Here is an 18,813-nt window from a genome sequence, read left to right as displayed (position 1 = left end):
GTGTGTGTATCAAGCAAGCAATGAGATTATTGGCTCTAAGAGTTAGTTGATGTCAGAATTATTACACAATTTCATAGCACCATAAACAATATATTAATATGCCATTTTCTTTCAACCTTTCTGATTCTCTTCTTTTTAAATCTTCTTTGCCAATTGAAAGAAATAGATTTTTATTGATAATTGTTATTTTTCACTTCCTAAATTTCTTCATTTATATTACACAATTTTGCCAGTTTTGATGGGTATAAAGTAAAACCTTAGAGTTACTCTAATATGCCTTTTTCTTAGTAATGACTGGTAATGGTAGGTATTTCATATGATTGCTGATCATTTGCTTTTTACTTTCTTCTGAAGGAAATTTAATTTTATTTTACTACATATATTTTGAGGACTAACTCCTGGTTTTGTACTTTGGTTTCAATTCCATTTATTTCTATGATATCAGACTTTTATCAGAAATATTAATATGAAATTTTCCTCCTCTTGTTTTTCTCTTCTGGCTGCATTGATTTTATTTGTTCAAAAATTTTGATTTTATTTGATCTAAATTGTTCATTTGCTTTTTTATGATCACCTTTAGACAGTGGGATTAATAATTCTATCTTTATTCCTAGTTTTGAATGATAATGTCTTCCATTCTCATTTGATTTGGGTATGACTTGATCTTTAATATTCAGAGCACAATCCTTATTAAGTTTATTTTGGTGTGTAGTTGCGAGGTGCCTGCCTAAACTTAATTTCTTTCAAATTATATTTCTGTTTTCTGATCATTTCTTACCAAACAGAGGGTCTTCCCATAGTTGATTGGTGTTCTTGTGTTTATCAAGTACAATAATATTTTATTAATTTACTTTCAGATGTTGTTTACCCAGTCTGTTCCACTGATTTTTTTTAAGAACAATATTAGTTTTGAGGATTACTGCTTTTATAATCTAACTCTAGATTTGTTAATTCCATGTCTCTTCATTCCTACTTTATTTTTTCCATTATTTCTATGGAGATTCCAGTTCTATAAAGTAACCCCATTGAAAACTTAGTTGGTATAATATTATATTTATAAAGATATCATAAGGACCTTTAACTAATGTGAATTTAACTATTTGTGACTGTTAGAGAACAAAGATAAAAAAAGGAGAAATAGCATAACTGTACAGGGTTAGAGTTACAATACCATTTAGTGACACTGTGGAATGTGCTTTACGTGTGCCACCTTTCCCATACTATATTTACTTCTTTGCAATTAAAAAATATTTCGGTGACTTTCTTTCTCTTGACCACGTAGTTGCTCTAATTTAGGGGTTATTAACCTAGGGTTTGTGAACTAAACAAAAAAATCTTGATGAATGTATTTCAATGTAATTGATTTCCTTTGTAATTTTTAAAAAAAATTATTTAAAGCAATGGGGTTTGAGTGACTTGCCCAAGGTCACACAGCTAGGCAATTATTAAGTGCCTGAGACTGGATTTGAATTCAGGTCCTTCTGACTCCAGGGCCAGTGCTCTATCTACTGCACCACCTAGCTGCCACTTGTAATTACAATTTAAAAACAAAAGCTTAATGAATAGGCACAGTTTATAATCCTTTGATAGTTTAGTGTGGCATTGAACAAATAAACCAATCTGTTAGCTTTGTAATTTTTATAATATTCATTTGGTCTAACCATGAGCAAGTAACAATTTTCCATTTGTTATTTCTGTTAAGATGGTTTGTAATTGTTTTCATATAGTTCCCATGTTTGTTTTGTGAACTTTAAATGTTTTGTAATTTCTGTAGTTATTTTCAATAAAATTTATCTTTCTGTCTTTTTTGTTGAGTTTTATTAGTAGTGTACAGAAAAATGCTAATAATTTCTGTAAATTGATTTTATATCTTATTACTTTGAAGAAGTTATTTAAATAAATTTTTAATTGCATCTTTGGGTTTCTCTAAGTAAACTATCATCTTCAAAAAGATAGTTTTTTTCTCTCAATTTATTGTTCTTATCTTATTGCAATAGTTAGCATGCCTAACTATATCAAATAATAGATATCCTTGCTTTACCCTGGTTATTATTAGACAGGCCTTTCCCATTACCCATAATATCACCTTTTAATTTTCAGATAGATATTATTTGACATTATGATGAGATGTTGTCCTTCATAACTGAAAAAAGTTATGATGACATAAATTATTATATTAATTATGGTGAAGGGAATGTTGTACAAAGACATCAATACTGCCTTTTCCAGAACTGTATTACCTCTTGACCTGATTTGATACGGAATAGGACTATTGATAATGTCTGAATGCTGCAGGAATCTTTGACCTTCTGGATGTATTTTCCACCAGCTCTATCCCAAGATGCAACTACAAGTTTTATAACTGGAGCAACTTTAATATATGCTATTGGAGATGAAATTACTGCAGCTGCTGGTACCAGATTTGCCCTCTGATGAATCCTCGTTAAAGGATTCAAAGTGTACTCATTGCAATTGTATGGTCTCAGAGCAGTCTTATCCTTAGACACTATGTGACTTGGGCAAGTCACAACCCTTTTTGCCTTGGTTTCCTCATCTGCAAATTGAATTGCAGAAAGAAAAGGCAAATCACTCCAGTATCTTTGCCAAGAAAATCCCAAATGGGGTTGTGAATAATTGGATATGACTAAAATGGATGAAAAACACCAAAAGTTTACCAAGTTAAGGAAAGATAATTAATTTCAATGCTTCTTAGTATTTTTAGAAGGAGTATTGTATTTTGTCAAGTTTTTCAGCAACTATTGCTATTTTCATATTATCATTAACATGATTTATTATTTTTGTATTTTTAGATTGAATGAGTCCTACATTATTAGTATAAATTCAAGATATTCATAATGTAAGATTTTTTAAAAATATCGTAACCTCAAAGCTTGTATTTTGTTTTCCAGTTTTACATCAATATTATTTGTTCTAGGTTTAAGAATGAAGATAATATTTGTATCATACAATAAGTTTAGTAATATGTTTTCTTTTATTATTTTTGTAAATATTTTAATGTTGGAATTATTTGTTCTTTAGTTGTATGTTAGAATTAATTTGTCAAAATATTTTCTGGGACTATTTTCTTAAGTTCATTTATCATCTCATTCAATTTTTTTCTGATAATTGGGTTATTTAAATTCTCTTAGTATGTTACTCTGCATATTAATTTTTCTGACTATTTTCATTTGTTGGATTATTTTAGCTTTAGATATTCTTTTCATTAAAATTAAGATTCCCTGATTGTCCATTTGCTTTTTTTAAAGCTCCTGCTTTTATTTATTAATTTACCTGTGGGTTTTTTGTTGTCTATATTTTAAATCTTTTAATTTTTTTTCAAAATTTGTTTTAGTGTTTAGTTGAATTTGGTTGTCTGACCAATCAGCTGATTTTTTCCCCTTTGTTGATGAAGTTGTTTAGGAATAGTAATTTTCACCTAATTAATTCTTTGGTCATGTCCCTAAAATTTTAGTATGTTGTCTTATTGTTGGCTGTTTACTTTGATGAAATTTTGTATTGTTTCTGTGGTTTGATCTTTCATCACCAATTCTTTCATACTAAATTATCATCAAATAATTTTTAATACTTTTCTCAGAAACTATTAACTATATTTTTATTAATTTGTTTAGTAAATGATATTTAATTTGTTTAGTAAATTAATAGTTTTATGATTCTGCATTTTGGTTTTGAGAGTTTTATATTCTAATAAAAGTAGTATTTTTTTGTAATGATACAATGCATTTCTTATAAATATGCAAATAAATTTTCTTTCTCATATGGTAATTGCCAGAAATTTAGCATATCTCAGTTTTCTAAAAGTCTGCCCATGTCTCTATTTTTTCTTTTTTTGTTTTTTCTTTTGCTGTTCTTGGATCTTTGTAATTCTGAAAGATATGGCTTAAAGTACCTCACTTATAATTTAACTATTTTTTTCTTCTTACAAATTGATTAAAGTTCCCATAAAATATTTAGAGACTGTATCCCTTGGTTCATATATTAAGTATTGATAGGAGTTTTTTGTCTATAGTGCCTTTAAGAATAATATAGTTCTCTTTTTATCATGTCTATTTTTATCCTTATTTTGTCTGTAGTCATGGTTAATTAGTACTCATATTTTTGAATTCCCTCTTCAGAGCAATGGGTGGAAAGAATGCAGCTTAGTCATAGAAAGATTCAGTTTTTAAAGTTCAAAACTGGCTTTAGATACTCATAGCTATGAGACCTTGGAAAAAATCACTAAAATAAGCTGGAGAAGGAAAAGGCAAACTATTCCAGTACCTCTGCCAAAAAAAAGACCCCAAATGGGATCACAAAGAGTTTGACATAACTGAAAAATGACTGTACCAACATAATAAATTCTGATCTAGCCCCTTATTTCCAGTCTTTATGTTTCAAATGTACTACTTGTAAACAACATATTGTTGGATTCTGCTTCCTAAATTATTTTGAAATTTGTTTTATGTATTTTCATTTAATATATAGTTTATATTATTATATATTAATATTACATATTTTCATTAAATAATTCATTTAATGAATTATTTTATTATAATACCTAATATTTCTAGAACTATGTCAAGTATTAGATTATAGCGAGCACTTAATAGTTACTTGCTGACTTCACTTTTTGTCAGTTTTTAAAAAATTTTTTTGGTTTTTATTTTTGAATTCAAATTCTACAACATTTCATGCATATGTATTTAGTAATTATGTTTTTTCACTGTCTGTTGTGCTTTTTATAATGTATTTCACTCTTATCTCTCTTAAGATATTTAGTTCCCTCCCTCCCCACATATATCAGGTTGGTGCTCAAGTGTACTGTCTATGACTTGTTACATTGTAAGTTTTAATCTAAACTTTCATTTTCCTTTCTTTTTTCTTTTAAAATAAGTTTTTGTAATCCTTTATTTTTATATTACCTAGATTTTCTGCTCCCAGAGAACCATTTTATGTATAGAATTTTTTTTTTTTTGCAAGGCAGTGGGGTTAAGTGGCTTGCCCAAGGCCACACAGCTAGGTAATTATTAAGTGTCTGAGGTCTGATTTGAACTCAGGTACTCCTGACTTCAGGGCTAGTCCTCTATCCACTGCGCCGCCCTATGGAATATTTTTTTAAAGAAAATTTAAAAAAAAAGAGGAACAAGAGAAAAAACAATCAGCAAAAAGTACATTTAAAAAAATCTGAAATATACCATGTTCTCCACCAATGGGCCTGGAATAGCATGGAGGGGGAGGTGTCTTTTCTTTTATCTTCTTGGAGAGCATACTCTTCTAATTTTTCAAAATTCCCTTTTGCTTATTTTGTGATTTTTAACTTCTAGTAGTTCTTATGTACCCTTGGCTTTGCTTGATTTCACTGTGTATCAGTATGTATAAATCTTTTCTTGTTTCATATTCATATTTTTTCTTGCATATTCATTACATTCACACATCACAGTTTGTTTATCCATTCTCTATTTGATGGACATCTACCTTTCCCCTTCTGCCCGTTTCTTTGCAACTATAAAAAGTGGTTAGTCATTCGTTTTTCATTCTTGGTGTCTTTATTCTTTAAAATAAATTTCTTACATAAAACAGGTGTTAGATTTTTTTTCTTACAAACACTTTCATTCTCTTTCCATTTATTGAGGAGCTTATTAGTCACATTTAACTTAGATTGAGGTTTGCTTATGTCCTTGTTTATTGATATTCTCATCTATTTAAATAAAGTCTCTTATTGTTCCTCCACTTAAACTTTTCTTATATTAATTTGATTTTAATCCACTCTCTTTAATTCTGTCATTTCCCTGTTCTATTCCAAGTTTTAAAATTTTACTTAAATTATTATTTTCTCTTCTTTTTTATTGAAGAAAATTTATTTTTATTCTTTTCTGTCTCACTTCAGATAAGAATTTTGCTCATCTTCCCCCTTCTTTTAATTTGAATAACTTTCATTTATGTTACTCTTTAATAAGATATATTAATTTGTTTTTTCTCCCTCTCATTTCTTTCTCCTACTTGTCTTCTCTGAAATCTAGCTTACCATTCATGGACTATATCCTCTTATATTTGTTTTATCTATATAGTTTATCCAAGGTGAAGCTTCTGAAAGACAAAAGTTCTGTTCCCTGACAATTCCTTTGTCTGTTAGCTCAGGCACAAATTATGCTCACTATTTCCTTTTCTCCTCATTTGTTGTTTAGTTTAGTTGAGGGTTTTTATTTTTAAATGAAGGGTCTTTTTCTGATGATCCTGCATCTTGATGAAGGTTCTTGCTAGGTTTTTGTTTTAGTCTGGGAGCTCAACTTTTCCTTAACCTTCTGTTGTCCTTCCTGTCTTTGACCTTGCTTGCTTTATCAGCATTCTGATAAGGTTGCTGTAGTATCAGACATTGCAAATTCTGCAATACTGGATGCCTAGATTAAGATTCCTGCTCCTGATCCCTTTCCTCTGCACACATATACATAGGAAGTTCAGGAACACTGTCCATGGCCACAAGGGAAAGAATGTCTACAGTTTTTAATGATTTTAGGCAGGAACACTTTCTTGATATGCTACCTCTGATTCAGAAGTTGTCATTCTTGGTCTTGGAAAGTCCATGGAAGTCTCTGGTCTCTGATTCATGTTCAGAAAACTGTGGGTGATCACAGGTAGCTAATTTATGCTTCTGTCTCAAAGTTAGCATTAATGATCCCTAATTATAACACTACTCCCCAAACCCAGGTCTGCTGAATTTTTCTGATCTATTCTTCAGTCAGGGAAAATGTAGAAAAACGGAAGAAGGGAGGGCAGTAAGTTATATAGACTCTTCATTACAAAGATATGTCCCTTTCCCTGGTCACTGTCACTGGCATTTCCCTTGACAAGTCTGTCAGACCTGAGTGTTTTTAGAGTTTTCCTTGAGTTGGTGAATGGAGAGGGGTAGAGTAGGGAGTGGTAGAGCAGGGTGCATCTGCCTACTAGCTTGATCCATTCTAAGGAATCTGTTGAAGCTGGGTTTGAAAACTTCCGTCTTTGTTTCACATAGATCTTGTCCCTCAATCATTGCTTACCTACTCCAACTAGCCTTAATGTTTACACTAGCTTCCATGTTTAAGACTGTTTAAAGATCAATGAAATGGAAGTGATTTCCAAAGACTCAAAGGCTAGTGGGAAAAATTGGATGGTCTTACAGGAGGAGTACACTCTCTGACTCTTTTTTTTTAAGGTGTTTTTTTTTTTGCAAGGCAATGGGGTTAAGTGGCTTGCCCAAGGCCATATAGCTAGGTAATTATTAAATGTCTGATGTTGGATTTGAACTCAGGTACTCCTGACTCCAAGGCTGGCACTCTATTCACTGAGCTACCTAGCCAACCCCAAGGAGGAGTACATTCTCAACCCAGCCCTGTATTGCTGTTTCAGGTCAAAAGACCTTATATTATTTGAAGTTGTTTCTCATCATTAAATTTTCTTTCTGTAATTTTAGTATTGACTTATCTTGGGTATTACTTGTTGATTTGAGGTTGTAGGTTCAAGGAGTTATGATGGAAATTGGTTTGATCTGCCTTATTCCATCATATGACTATATGCCACATTTTATAATAATGATATTGACAGACTGTAGTACATCTGCATGGATGCTGAGGACACTTGAAGCCATAAAATATGAGAAATATTTGGGGAATATTTAGCCTGTGGAACAGGAAACTTAGGAGGGGACATGGTAGTTACTTTCAAATATATAAATTATGATAATATACAAAGATAATTAAATTAAATTTTGAAGAAGATCACAGGGAGGTGATTCCATTGCAAGTCCATGAACTGGATTTGAGTGAGGGGGTGCTGTGCAAAATCATCAGACTCACTTTCTCTTCCAGAGTCATCTGGATTCAGTGGATAAATATGAATCAGTATGATTGGAGATTATCCAGGATGCAAGGCAGTCAGGATTAGGTGACTTGCCCAAGGTCTCACACAGCTAGTATGAAAAAGTGTCTGAGGCCAAATTTGAACTCCTGTCCTCCTGACTCCAGTGACAGGGGGACAAACTATTTATTTCAGGAAGAACTTCCTAATAATAATGAGAATTACCTAAAAAAAGGAATGGGCTGCTTCATGTCATTGGTGATTTTTAAGGAGAGGCCTCGTGATAGAAATAAGTCATATATATATATATATATATATATATACACACACACACACACACACACACACACACACACACACATAATGTATATACATGCATGCCTATATCTCCTCTAGAGAGGAGATCAAGGATTTATGTATCACTTATAGAATTGGCTAGGTTACTCCTTCTATCCTTTCTAGTTCTATGATTATATGATTAAATAAAATATAATTATGCAAAATACAAAATTGCATTCCTATGCTCCATCATGGCATGGCAGCATGCTTGGGTTTTAACAATTCACCCCTCAGTGTTCAAGTTCTGCCCAGTGTTACCTTGCTAAGACAGGCATCAAAGTCTGGTTCTGGTAACAGACTTAATTCTTTTCTCTCTGAGGACCTCCACCTAGCTAATTACAGAAAGACTACATGTTTGGTGACTTAAAAAAAGCAATAGTTACCCTTAAAACAAAAAAAAAATAACAAAATAGTCTTAGTTCCATGAGACTCCTTTCTCTTCTACTTCATATGTAGTGGTGACAGAATGGCAAAAAAGAGGAGGGGAATCAAGAATTACATAGACAGCAGTTGTAGGCAGGTTTTGTTACTTGATATAAAATACTTGGTCATTGACCAATGTTACATACTTCACCATGGGTGACTTTTCCCCATGAGTCCTCAAATCAACAGTCCCATTCACCTTAATGCTAGAGGGCAATGGGGGAGGATTTATACATACAGGGGGTGATGGGATAAGCCTCTCATGACTGGAGAGATAACAACTTTATTGGACAGACTGTGTACATTTTTCATGATTCCTGTAAAGGCTATATTAGGATAGGGAAAGATACCATTGAATCCACAGCCCATGGAGAACTTTATTCAACCTGCCAGACCATGTCTGTGAATGGTCAGAGAACCACAATTGGCTTTAGGTAACCAGGAAGAATGACTTTAACACCCATGTCTGTCCATGACTCTTGTACCATATGCAATTCACATGGCAACTATACACCACATTATGGTTCCCAGACACCCCTTCATGAAGACAGCTGCTCATCTCAGTGTGATACCTTGGATCCAAATAACTCCAAACATGAGTGATGATGATGGTTCTACCTTATCCCTACAGGACTATGAACTCCTAGATACCAGCCTATCCTGACCCTTCATTCTCACAGGTTAACGATCAATACAGTTTACAGACTCCTGGAAGCCCTGCCATGTTCAACATGGACCAGTTTTGTGCTATCCAGCCTCCTTGCCATAAGGCTCTCTAGTAGTCCATCTCCTAGAGCCACTACCAGGTGGTGCCAGTTCTGTGGACTACCAGAATACCCACCAGCTGCCACCCTACAACCTTTTGCCTATGGCTTACTAGGTTAGTCTTAACCTTAGTTCAATGACCCCTGGATTACTATCCCCTTGAAAATACAATTCTTACATACTAAGCTCTGGTATGGAGCATAACTCCAATAAATGGGCGACCACAGCCATCCAAGGGAGGGTACAAGACATCTACTGGCAACAAAGTGATTCGACAGAAAATCAACATCCAAGCTGTCACTGGAGATAATGTGCTTCATTTGAAAGATAGTGAGAAGGTAGTTAGTATTTCTAGTAAATACCTTGAACCCCTCACTCCTACCAAGAACAACAAAATAAAGGTGATTTTAGCTAAAGACTGAGAGGTCACAGAGGACCTGCTGAGTATAATGGTGAGTAGGGATGTGTATAAAAGTTCCTTGATAAGCAGCTGAAGATTCTCAAATGTCAATTGGAGGGAAGCTCTTAGAAACCAAGAGAGGGTGGTAGAGAGATCCCTCTCATTCTTCCTCATATCATATACAAATCTGTAGTGCTCCCTAGTCAGGTTCAAAGAAGGAGTTTGGTAGACCTTAATTGGTTTATTTTATTTTGTGCCTTTAATTATTTTGTCTCCTAGCTCTATGCCACCCCAACCAACTTTCTCTGTTTGCAGTCTTTGAAAAAAAGGGTTAAAAATAATTTCTTTTGGAGAGGAAATTATATCAGTCCTGATAGTCTATCTTTAAATGAAACCAGAAGATAGATGGAAATTGTAGTCGAATAGAAGTATTGGCTCAAGATTGTCTTTGGAAAGACTAAGGAATTGGTGGTATTGGCTTTATCATGTTCCAAAGGTTTAAAAAGGCATCATTTCTTAAAACTTTTATTATCTAATATTGAGTGCTTCTGATTAAGTGTTATAAAAAAAATTCATGAAAACAGTTGTAGCTTATGCATCAAAGTCTGTTCTAAGGATTCAGCCCAGCTGATTTTCAGAATAGATCATCTCTGGGCTATTCTACACATAGAAGTAAATTTGATAGGGACCCTGAGTAAGAGAAAAGATCTCCCAGGGTCAAGAAACCCCTTTGGAAGAAGGATGAATATTTTGTAGCATTCACTTTAAATTTGAGGCCACTCTCCCCAGAGATTTAGTGGGACTGTCAAAGGGAGATTGAACCTCTCTGATGAAATGCTATTGTATTTCAGTTTCTAAGTATGCCTTCTTTTTAAATACCCCTTTGTAAAAGCTAATCAATATTAACTGATCAGTTTATATTGGAGAGATGTTTACTGGTTAGATGATATTAGGAGACATACCAGTGAGTCCTACTGAAGATTAGAAACCTCAACTCCTCAGGGTTACCCCTAGAACCCTAAGGGACAAAGTAGTCAGCTACATTCTGGGGCACCTTGACAAATGCAAGGGGGGTTGGTAGAATGAACCCAAAGTATGTGCTGTAGCTTAAAAGCACAAGAAAAAATTATACATCATAGAAATTCCCAGCTGAAAGGAATCTAACTTGCACATTTTTTAAATTATCTGAATATTAATAGGTCCTATATTCAAACATAAATACAAATTGCATTCCAAATATTAAATTAGTTTTTGCTAACCTTTTCCCATTTATTACTTTTTGTAATAACTTTTTGTTGTCATTGTTTAGTCATCTTAATTTTGTCTGGCAATTTTGTTTGAGTTTCTCTTGGCAAAGGTTTCTCTTGCTATTTCCTTCTCCAGCTCATTTTATAGATGAGAAAGCAGGAAACAGGAGTCACAAAGCTAGTGTCTAAGCACAAATTTGAACTCAGGTCTTCTGGACTCCAGACCCAGAATTCTACCAACTAGCTACCCTTTATTGATTTAAAATGCTATAAAAAAAAAAGTCAGTTATCATCAGTATTGTTAAACCTGGGGTGAGAAAATAGAGAGACCTTCACTAGAATAGAAGCTGTAAGACTTGCTCTATCCCCCCTCACTTCTCCATCCCTTGTAGTGTCCTTGGGACAGTATCCTAGACTGATTTGGGGTGGTAAAGGAAAGAAAAGTTCCAAGGAGTGGCAGAGTTTCTGTGAATATTGAGCAGTCCAGCTAGGGGTGCTGTTCTCTTGTGTGTTCAAAGATATACAAAGGAAATAGGTCAATATGGGATTGGCCCTAATCTGGTTTATAATTCAATAAGCAAACCAAAACCAAAAACTGGCCAAAATTATGCTAAATATGCTGCCTGTGGTTGACAGAGCACTAAATAAGAGTTTTACTTTTGATGACTAATTTAACATGAGAAATTAAGAAACTGGAAAATATGAAATAAATATATTCCTTTTAATCTCTCAAAGATAAAAGGAAAAGATTCTCAAACTTTAGTCATGTTTGATTCTATAATGAGTCATAAGCAGGTTATCTGGTATTTTGTGAAAATAAATTGTATTGTAGTGGCAAAGAAATAGTCAATGGTACAATTAGGTCTTGTCAAAGTTCAGCATTATCTGCAGCATTGTCCACTTTGCTAATAATCACTAGGTGGGAGTTCTTGGTTCCTGCTGCTTTCACTCAGTCATACTAGTTGGCTAGAGTGAATTTCCTGTTTTGTGAAAGTATTACTTTCAAATTTGTCACTAGAAAGTGATTTAACTTAGGACTTGAACTAGGAAGAGTAGTAGGAACCTAGGAACCTAAGAAGTATCAAAGAGGGCGTAAAAAGCTCCCTTTGAGATTCTCTCTGTCCTGGTTGTTATGGTGGGGACTTGTAATGAGGGGACTGCAAACCATTACTATAAACTTAGCTCAGCAGGAAATGAATGACAAGAGTTCAGAAAGGTTACTTATGTCAGCAAGCTGCTACATTTTGCTAAAGCAGAGAGATTTTAGCCTGGTGCGGCATTGCCAGAAAACACATTTACAGAAGTAGACTTGCTGTTTTAACATTTATTGAATGTTAAGAACCATCTAGTCCAATGTGCTAGGGATATTTTTAGAATTTATAAATTATATGCTTTATTTTCCTCCTTAGTTAATCATTCTATATAGCTAGTAGTTTGTATAGCGTTTTTTTATTTTGCTTTTTTTTCTGTTTTTGTTTTTTTTTTTAGTTTTTGCAAGGCAAATAGGGTTAAGTGGCTTGCCCAAGGCCACACAGCTAGGTAATTATTATTAAGTGTCTGAGGTCAGATTTGAACTCAGGTATTCCTGACTTCAGGGAGGTGCTCTATCTACTGTGCCACCTAGCTGCCCCTGTATAGTGCTTTAAGGCTTGTAAAGTGCCTTACAAATATCTTATTTTATTATAACAATCCTATGAGGTAAGAAGTGTTATCATCATTTTTTACCTGAGGAACCTGAAATAGACAAAGGCTAAATGTCTTGCCCATAGTAAATACCTGAAATTTGTTGGGGTTTTTTGGTTTGCTTGTTTTTTTCATTTAAATTTTATTTTTTTTCCAATTACATGTAAAGCTAGTTTTCAATAATCATCCTTTTGTAAACTTTTGAGTTCCACATTTTTCTACCACCTTCCCTTCCTTTTGCCTCCCTAATGGTAGTGTACAATCTGATAGAGGTTGTACATGTGCACTCATGTCTAACATATTTCTGCATTAGTCATGATGTGAAAGAAAAATTATGACTAAGGGGAAAAACAGTCATGAAAGAGAAATGAAAAATCTAAAAGAAGTTCTTAAAAGTGAACATAAGGGCAGCTAGGTGGCACAGTGGATAGAGCACTGCCCTGGAGTCAGGAGTACTTGAGTTCAAATTCGGCCTCAGACATTTGATAATTACCTAGCTGTGTGACCTTGGGCAAGCCACTTAACCCCACTGTCTTGCAAAAAAAAAGTGAACATATTATGCTTTGCTCTATATTCAGATTCCATGGTTTTATCCTCTGAATATAGATGGTGTTTTCCATAATAGGGGTTTCAGGATTGTCTTTGATCCCTGAACCTCAGAGAGGAGCTAAGTCCATCATAAATGATCACCTCACAGTGTTGCCGTTAATATGTACGGTGTTCTCCTGTTTTTCTCACTGAATTCAGCAGTCCAACTACTCAAGATTTCTTACAGAACAATAGCACTCCATAGCATTCATATACCATAACTTGTTCAGCTATTCCCTAAATGATGGGCATCCACTCATTTTACAATTCTTTACCATTCTATAAAGAACTGCTAAATTAATTTTTGAACATGTAGGTCTTTGCTCCATTTTTATGATCTGAGGTGAAATTTGAATTCAGGTTTTCTTGATATCAGGTCCAATGCTCTATCCACTGCTCCACCTACCTACCTCATATATTTATAGAGGTAAGTAATTAGACATATAGTATTGTTGTTCAGTCTTTTTATCTTTTTAATCCAGTTCAGCTCTTTGTTACCCTATTTAGGGTTATCTTGTCAACAGTTCTGGAACAGTTTACTGTTCCTTCTCCAGCTTTATTTTTACAGATGAGAAAATTAAGGCAAACAGGGTTAAATGACTTGCTTAGTTTCACAGCCATTGCCTGAGGTTGGATTTGAACTCAGGTCTTTCAGACTCCAGTTCCTGTACCACTTAGTTCTCTTTGTTTCTATCTCTGTCTCTTTGACTTTGTATCTTTTTTTGTCTCAGTCTTTCTGTCTCTTTCTCTGTCTCTCAAATAGGGTCACTAAAAATCAGACACGATTGAGAAACAATACAACAACATATATGAATGTGTGCATATACATCAATTTAGATATAGACACATCTATGAGTAGATATACATAAACACACACACATACATAATATAATCACTATACAAATGCTAAATTTTATATACAGCTTGGGTGAGACTGGGAATCAATCTGCCCCTATCTGTCTGTCTGTCTGTCTCTCTGTACCCAGGGTCACCCCTGAGCTATACTCCTGCATTACCAATTGCCAATTGGATTCTTCATACTGAATGTCCCAGAGATATCTCAAATTCAAGAATTCGAAAGTATTGTTCATTATATTTCCTCTCTAAACTTCTTCCTTCTGCCTTGCATTTATTCTCTTCATAATTATTCTTGATACATTCTTTGTATGTAGAAATACTTCTTGTCTTATGTAACAGAATGTAAGAAAGATCCTTGAGAGTAGGGTCCTTCTTTTAATTTGTATCCTCAGACCTTAGAAAAGTAACTGGCACATAATTTTTCAGTCATATTCAACTCTTTGTAAAGATACTGAAGAGGTTGACCATTGCCTTCTGCAGTTCATTTTACAGATGAAGAAACTGAGGAAAACAGGGCTAAGTGATTTGCTCAGGGTCACATAGTCTGAGTCTGGATCTGAACTTAAGAAGAGGAGTTTTTCTGACTTGAGACCCATAGCTGTTACATGATAGACTTTGAATAAATACTTGTTGATTGTCATCATCACTATCCCCACTGTTGAGTATATTCAGTTTGGATAGATGTCTCTATAGAATGTAGAACAAGGGTTCATAGCAAGGGTTTTACATTGAACTTTAGGTCAAGTTGATACTTGTAAATTTCCCAAAGGTATTTCATATTTGTTTGGATCAATTCATTTGACATCCTTTTCTTCCTGGGTAAAGGCTCATTCTACAACCACTTCAGTCTTTTGGCTTTTATCTGGAATGAAAGAAAGATCCACATGCTCTGTAAGTAGCCTGCTTTTTCACTGTTTTTGGAGATAGTTAATTGGGAAAGCTGTCACTGAAAATGCATATACACTTTACCCCACTGTCTTCCCCATCCTTTTTAATCCCAGTAGTTTGTCAGACATTGTCAAGGACCCGTTACTTTTAGATTTGTCTTCTTTGATTATCTTTGTTTTAATTTCCTCTCTGGGACATATGAAGAGAAGTTTGTAGATTCCTGCTTAATCACTGTCTGAGAGAAAATGGTATAACTTCTGATGCCACCACTTTTTTTTTTAGGAGACATACTAACCTGTTCACTTTTCCATACTTCTGAGGGCAGATTGTGAGGCCAGAAATAATTATTTACTCTTCCTTGTGTAATGTTTTTCATTTTGGCACTTTTCTTTCTTCTTCTAAAACAAGATCTAAGAAAGGGAACAAAAAGTTGAAGTCTTTGATTTTCTTTTAGTTTTATTCTTTTGAACTTTTGCCTAACTTTGTGTTGTCCTTGCTGGATTTGAAATACGCATGTAAAATACACACATATACACATAACTAAAAGACATTTCCTGAAAACCTGAGTATTCCTGCTATTTGTAGGATAAACAGTTTTCAAAACTGAAAGTTTCTTTCTTGTAGAGGGGCTAAGTGCATTTATTACCATGTGAACAAATATATGGTGTATTACATTTAAACTCTAATAACTTTGGAAGTATAAATGACACATACTTACAAAAACATAATTTGAAAGTCTAATTATTTAAATTTATTCTACATTTAATTATTTTTTTGAATTTTGAATAAAAATTTAAAATTTCAATTTTAACTAGACAGGGCATCCTATAATTATGCATCGTGTGTGAGACAATTTTGGAAAACACTTTTTCACCCTGGTGGATCTGTATCTTCTTGTTTGAAACACCTCAGTCACCTGATCTGTGTTCATTAAATTTTTTTCAAAACCATAATGTATGCATTAAAACTTTATTCTTTGCATAATCCTAAACCTAGGATTACAAATGCAATCCTTTCATTTAAAGAGCAGCAGCTAATGAAAGTTTTAACACAGTTTGAAAACTGCCTACAGCACAAGTATGATATAGCATAAAACAATGGTTATACCGAATTTTAATAAAAATATACCATTATTAAAATTTAAGTTGTTACCCTTTCAATCTTTTGATAAATATGAAGCATTTATACTTTAAAAGTTAATAAAGGTTAAAGCTACATGAAGACTTTTGGAATACCTTTTAAATGTTGTGCATATGTAACTGTGTATGTGTATGTATGAGACAGAGAACACTAGATTCTAAGTTAGAAGACCCCCAAGATTTAACAATGTTGTCCCTGATACTTACTATGTGAATATGGGGAAATCATGTAATGCTTCTTGGATTCTCAATTTCTTCATCTGTAAAATGGGAATCATATGTACATTATCTAATTCTTAGGATTATTTTAAGAGAAATGATGTGTAAACTTTATAGCATAATAAAAATGTGAGATTATTTTTATTGACTTGTCATATATATGTAATATTAATTAAGCAAGGCATGATGGTATGGTGGAAAGAGCATTGTAATGAGTCAGAGGAAATACAGACTAAAATTTCCAGCTCTTCTATTTGGAATTATAGATTTAGAGTTGGAATAGATCTAAGATATGAAATTTAGACCCCTATATATTTCAATTTTTTATTATGTAAAATGAAGTTAAACTAATGATCTATCTTATGAATTTCACTTTGCAGATTAAGAAACTGAAGCTTAGTGGGTTTACATGATTTGACCAATGTGACACAGTATAACTTGAAACCCAGGTATTCTGCTATGTTTGAGAGTATAGATGACCAACACAATTCTTCTAGGTTAACTTTGATTTTTTCTTTGTATGTATGTCCATAATTTGATATTTAAGAAACATTTCAATTGTCTCCTAATTCAAAATTAGTTTAATTCTAAAATTCAGCTTTCTTAACTGCAAAACGAGTCTCAAGTCTTAGGATATTCTTAACTCTTAGACTTAGGATCCTTTTGAGTATCTTCTGATGCAGTGGTACATTCTGTTGCCTAGAAGTGCATTTCTGAAAAAAAAGCCCTAGAATTACTTTGTATCCTAAGTAATAAAGGATAAGTTTTCAGTAGAGATACTTTTTGACTTAAGATTCTATTTTTGAAGGGGCCACTAGGTGGCAGTGGATATAGCACCGGCTCTGGAGTCAGGAGTACCTGGGTTCAAATCTGGTCTCAGACAATAATTATCTAGCTGTGTGGCCTTGGGCAAGCCACTTAACCCCATTTGCCTTGCAAAAACCTAAAAAAAATTCTATCTTGAAAATTCTTAGACATTTGTCTAATTTGGAAGTTGATATGAGAATGCTGTACAGGGTAGGTAGTGATTACTCATTTCTCACTAGGCTGCTAATCACTTTCATGGTGAAATGTAAGTAGTAAATATAAATTCAGTATTAATTTTTGAATTCAATTCTGCATTTTTACTGAATTTTAAAATATTTAAAGGGCAAAATAGCAATATAACATAACATAACATTTTTCATATGTTGTGGCTGTTTGTCCTTTGTTCTTAACACTGGGGACCATGATACAATGGCATATGGGTGAATTGGATATGCTGACAGTATGAAGAAAGGATAACTTTGTAACATGGGTTTGCCTTCTTGCAGATTTTTTTTAGACCTGAAAGAATCATACAGCAACCCTCCTTTACCTAGCATTTACATCAGTAACCTTGATCCTGACAAAGGTTCTAACATGATATTCTTTATTTCTCTGCAGGTGAATTGGAAACAGCTCAATACTGAATTTCATTGCTTTTTTTAGTCACAGAATCCATTCATTTTCAAAATATTGAACAGCAATAGGATGATGTTAAAAATACTGACAAGATGTTTTGCACCTTCACAGTATCCCCTTCACAGAATTCCAGAATTTGAAAGTTAGATTATCTGATTCACTTAAAGCAACAAAAGAATTTCCATTCTAGCATACAATACAATTACATTGATGCCCTGGAGAGAACAGATTTTTGACACTATCCCAAGGCTGGGACTGGGATCATTATTCTTCAAGAAGTATCTCCTCAATCACCAGAGGATGATAGGAAAGTTAGCAATTGCCTTCTTTAATATAGTTTTATAATCTTGATTTTTTTTTCTTCAGGATCATGGTATTTTTTGAGATAAATAGTGCTTGTAGAATACTGAGCATATTTGCTAGCCATAATTGCAAGGGCAGCTTCAATGTAAAATGTGAAAGATAATGTGCATAAATAAAGACAGTCTGAGTAGTTGAAAAGTTGCAAATTGGTCTCAATCTTCCAGATGGAATTCAAAGTAGAACCATTACTTTTTATTTAATTTAATAAATAAAATTTTATTGAGATCTTTTTAATATCACTAAAATTTCCCCCAATATCTCATATAGAAAATAGTATTTTAAGGGGGGGAAAAAGGAAAAGTCATCCATCAATAGACTGAAAAAATTTGAAACTAAGTGTAATGTACCATATTTATAAACTTCCCACTTCTTTAAAGGGGTGATATCAGGTGTGTCTTCTAATCTCTCTCTCTCTCTCTCTCTCTCTCTCTCTCTCTCTCTCCCTTTTTTGAGTCATGTTTGCTGTTTTTCATTTTGAAACATTCAATTTTTAAGTAAAATTTAGTGGAGGTTTATTCTATATGCATTTGTTTAGTCATTTTCTTGACTATACTTGCTTCACTCTATTACTACATCTAGATCTTTCCATGATTCTCTGTATTCATGACATTTGTTATTTCTTGTATGTTCT

General features: G+C 33.5%; 1 protein-coding gene across 2 annotated transcripts in view; it reads left to right on the top strand.

The window, feature by feature from the left end:
* WASF3 (WASP family member 3) overlaps positions 1-18,813 on the top strand; it is a 194,511-nt gene that overhangs the window by 51,676 nt on the left and 124,022 nt on the right. The window lies entirely within an intron of this gene.

Source organism: Macrotis lagotis, chromosome 1 (genome assembly GCF_037893015.1).
Source record: "Macrotis lagotis isolate mMagLag1 chromosome 1, bilby.v1.9.chrom.fasta, whole genome shotgun sequence".
Lineage (NCBI taxonomy): Eukaryota > Metazoa > Chordata > Mammalia > Peramelemorphia > Peramelidae > Macrotis > Macrotis lagotis.
Note: the sequence above shows the minus strand (reverse complement) of the source record. Positions and strands in the feature narration are given on the sequence as shown.